This window comes from Diabrotica undecimpunctata, unplaced genomic scaffold (assembly GCF_040954645.1).
Source record: "Diabrotica undecimpunctata isolate CICGRU unplaced genomic scaffold, icDiaUnde3 ctg00000873.1, whole genome shotgun sequence".
NCBI lineage: Eukaryota > Metazoa > Arthropoda > Insecta > Coleoptera > Chrysomelidae > Diabrotica > Diabrotica undecimpunctata.
The window spans coordinates 51,454-56,165 of NW_027312021.1; positions in this window are offsets into that span (position 1 = coordinate 51,454).

The window sequence follows — 4,712 nt, forward strand, 5'->3', positions numbered from 1 at the left end:
TGTCACGTCGTTTCACGCGACATTTCACGTTCTGCGTCGAATGTCACGTCCTGCGTCGAATGTCACGTGACATTTCACGTTCTACGTCGAATGTCACGTCCTGCGTCGAATGTCACGTGACATTTCACGTTCTACGTCGAATGTCACGTCCTGCGTCGAATGTCACGTCATTTCACGCGACATTTCACGTTCTGCGTCGAATGTCACGTTCTACGTCGGATGTCACGTTCTCTTAGGCACTGTACGGATAAGAAGAAGAAGAAGAAGAATAATGTTCATACTGATCGTTGACATGGCTTCTGTGTGTCACCTACCCTTTCATTTTACACCTCATACGTCAAAATCATGCCAATAGCAACGAAGATACGTTCTAGCGCCCATTTGGCAATGCTGCCATCTTTGTTTTTTGTGTCCCCGTCTCCTCCCCGTTCCAACGAGCCCTCGTACGCCCCGATCGGACCAATAGAACCAAAGATATGACGTAATGACCTTTTGGCATGCTCCGATGCGCACGGCACATACTGCGTTCAACCCCATTTTTCATCCCCTTTCCAACGAGCCCTCGTACGTCATCCTACGTTAAGCCGTTTGGAACTTAAGACCGGGGGTTGCGATTTTAGGGGATGCGATTTAGGGGTTGCGCTCAGACACAGGTAGTCTATCTACTGCTTTCTGATTAGAAAGCGAAACGTCTTCAATAGCCACCTTCTTTGTCTTTTTTCTCTCCACCTTTTGGCCGAAAAACCCACCACTCATTGAGTGATCCTTAATTTAGAAATATATATATATATATATATATATATATATATATATATATATATATATATAAATATATATATATATAATATGTACCGAAAGGTTTTCGCGGTTACTATATAACACTCTTAATAGATATTAAAATCAACAGTCTTCCGACTTGAACCGCGTCGTTAATCGACATCCTTTTCGACGTCTTCTTCAGGGATTCCGAGGTCTCAGTCTCTCGAGCCCCCAGACTCATTCCATTGACTTAACATAATGATAATATTAAACGTGTAGAAATACCCACGGTGCAATTATTTAAATTAAACGCTAATTAATTGGAGCTTTAACTAGAGAATAATTAAAAATATCTTTAAATCCATTTTTAAATTGTTTATCAATTTTTATACAAAAATAACATACTGTATATGCAATAAATACCAACGAATACAGGTCTGAAACAATTTTTTCTACCCTCAACAATTGTTAAAGTTTATTTTTGATTAAGTTTTTTTTAAAAATGGTTCAGTTGTCAGAGACGAAAATGCCACTGAACCTCTAAAAATCTTACGAACAAGCTGAATTTTACCGAAAATATCAATTTTGGGACCCAAAAAATGATTTGAAAAAGGTTGCTACTCCTACCCCAAGCTTTCCGCTCAAACCCCCTCGTTAGTAAAAATATCTACAAGAGCTTGGTGGTCAAAATATATTACCAATATAAACAGCTCTACTTCGATGACACAAGTTTTGAAAAAAGACATATTTCTGGTGGAAATTCTTTACCCTCAGTTACAAGTCTAGAAGTTAATGATAACCTTACAACTTCTCCACAAGAAATTTAATTATTATTATATTGACCAGTTGTGTTGTTTGGTTCAGATATCTAAGGACCTACTCATTTGTAACTCAGTCGACCCAGCGTATTCTTAATAGTCGTCTATATGCCCACATCTCAAAAGCTTTCAAGCATTTTAGCATAGCCTCACTTAAAGTCCATACTTCCACGCCAGGAAACCATACTTACACAGTAGCACTTGAAAGATATAGCAATATGTCATTCGAACACGAAGGTCAATACTAAGATCGTGACTGCGAAGTACGTTTCACATTTTTTACAAAAGCAGCTCGGGCTTGTTCTATTCGGCTTTGTAACAAACCGTACCTTCTATGACGGTAACGCCTATGGGGGTATGAGAGATGAAATATGATAAGATCAAGTGGTCTAATGATTTTATGTGATCCAATAAGTGTTTGTTATCTGATATGCAAAACTTAGATACAATACAGACAGTATTTGTTAGTCAGTTTTAAGATGAAAGTTGAGTGTCAATAAAGAAACACACATGTTTATCCATGTTTATAATTTTCTGTGTAACACAAAACCATAAAAATTATTGAGAAAAAGTAAATTTATGCAATAATTTCGCGACCAACTCGTGGCATTGATATATTTGTCATCCAACTTGTTGCAAGAAGTTATATATGAATAAACCAAAGTTTCAATGTGTTTTAAGGGTTAATTAACGACATAATTTGCTGGTTAAAACGTATTAGTAAAAAGTGCTTCGCTGTTTGGGACTTCGGACTCGATTTTTTTAAATAATTTTCTGCTTCGTGAGTACGATATGAGACTTCGTGTATGGACGATTTATTACACGCCGCTAAGCGAACTTTTTTATATGTCTACCATAGACTAAGATCAGAATATCATCAAGTTAATGTCGCAGAAGCTGTCTAAAAGCCGTTACAAAAGTGCGTTTGTGTCTTTTGGTCTCAAAGGAGCCCCCAATAACTTTTAAAAGACTCATTGAGTGCATGCTTTTAGCCGCGTTTTTCGCCGATGGTCTTATTAACGTTATGATTTTATGTCACCTTAACGATTTTATCGTACTATCCAGCTTATTTGATGAACATTAAATGATCTTAAACTAATGTTCGATAGACTAGATCAGTTTAATCGTCAGGCAAATCGGAAAAGGGCGTGTTTGCTCGCGAAAAAGTAAAATATTTAAAACTGCTGCTATATAGGAACGGTTATCTCCGAGAAACATTAAGGAAGCAATCTTTCCTTCAGACAGCTAGTTGGTTTCGTCGATTTATAAATATTTTCGCAGATATATCTACTCCTTAAGCGATTTAACTAAGAAAATTAAGCCATGAAAATGGATGGAAGTGGAATAGAACTCCTTCGAAACTCTTATGAAGTTATTGACCCGCCGTACCAATTTTATGGCAAGCAGATGAAAATCAGTTGTATTTCATTTGTACTGACGTCAGTGAATAACTACTGTAGACTAAAAACAGTGGACTAACAATCCATGAGAAAAAGTAGATTCATTCAATAGCTTTTAATATCTACGGTAGGATCCCAGCTCTCGTTGATTACTTGATTACTTCCGAGAGAGAGTTTTTTTTTGTGGCATAGACTTTCGTCATTCAGCCAGTCTCGAAGAAGGTATATACACATAAGTACAGATTATTTCTCTCAGACAAATGCACAGCGATATCCCCTAAAACGAAATAGACGAATAATTAATAGAAGAACACGTCGAAGGAGAATACAAGGACACTCGCTTCTCGTCTAGGGGGTCCGTCAAGACATTTATTTTAACAGACAAACAATACTGGACTACGGATAAGGTATTGTTACATATAGGATAAACAAAAGGTACAAGTCTAACCCTATACACGCTCATGAAATATTTTCATGTACGAGTACCTGATTTATAAAGCTATGCATGTGTCTGACAAAAATTCTATAATTAAATTATATATTGTTACAGAACCTATGGCTAACAAGGACTGTATATTATATGGAGCGTATGTATTGCATTTAGTTAATTTTATATACAGGGAGTTTGAATGCTGAATAAATTTAGGACATTCAAAGAAGATGTGATCGAGGTCACCTAGCTTACCGCAATGTTTGCAACTATCATCATCGATGACTTTAATTTTAATAAATGGCAAGGGTAGCATGCATGTCCAAAGCGTATTTGATTTATAGCAGTAATATATTTACGAGGAGCTTTGAAATTCTGAACCAGGTTGTTTGAGATATAGTTGGTTGTAAAGAGGTATACCCTTTATGGTTTGTAGAACAGTAATGTTTCCATGGCTCTTTCCATCTAAGTTGCTGATTTTTTTTTGAAAATCGTAGTAACATCTGATGTATTAAGCATATATTTCAACGTAGAGCAAGTTGTTACACTCATTTTAGCCAAATGATCTACATATTCATTATGTTTGAGACCAATATGTGCATTTGACCCAAATAAATTTTATGTTGACTCCAGTCGATGATAAATGATACAATCGATCTTTTATTCAAATATGTTGGGGTTGCTAAATGTTGAGGGCAATTCAATGTTTTTTATGCTCTGCAAAACTGAAAGGCAATCTGACAGAATTTAAATTATGTCTATTGCAGGTGTTTTTAACATATTTTAGAGCTTCAAGTATAGCTATTGATTCGCTGAAAAGATTGAAAATTCATATGGTCGTTTATACTTGCATTCTACGTTTGTAGCAGGTAAAAAGTATGCGCATCCAGTCCCTTCTGTTGTTTTTGATGCGTCCGTGTATATTACTGTGGCTTCCCTATAATCCTGCAGTAGAGATCTTAGAAGATTGCTACTCATATTGGTGTTCTCACTATAAGTGGGTATTATAACCTGAGTTCTGTGGAATATAGAAAAGTAGTCTAAGCTTCTGTCAACCGTGTCCAATTTCTTGAAAAAAATAGTCCGAGATATTTAAGTTTCTCTACTATGTCCAGTACAGCATCTCCAACTTTTATACCGTCATCCTGTATAGAATTTTGTTTACTAACTATCATTTATTTTGTTTTTTTTAACGTTCAGTTTTATTCCATACTGATCACAGATTTGGTTTATTTTTGTTCATTAGATTTTGAAGGTCTTCTTTGTAATTACGGTTAAACCGTAATTATCTCAGCTACATTTCTT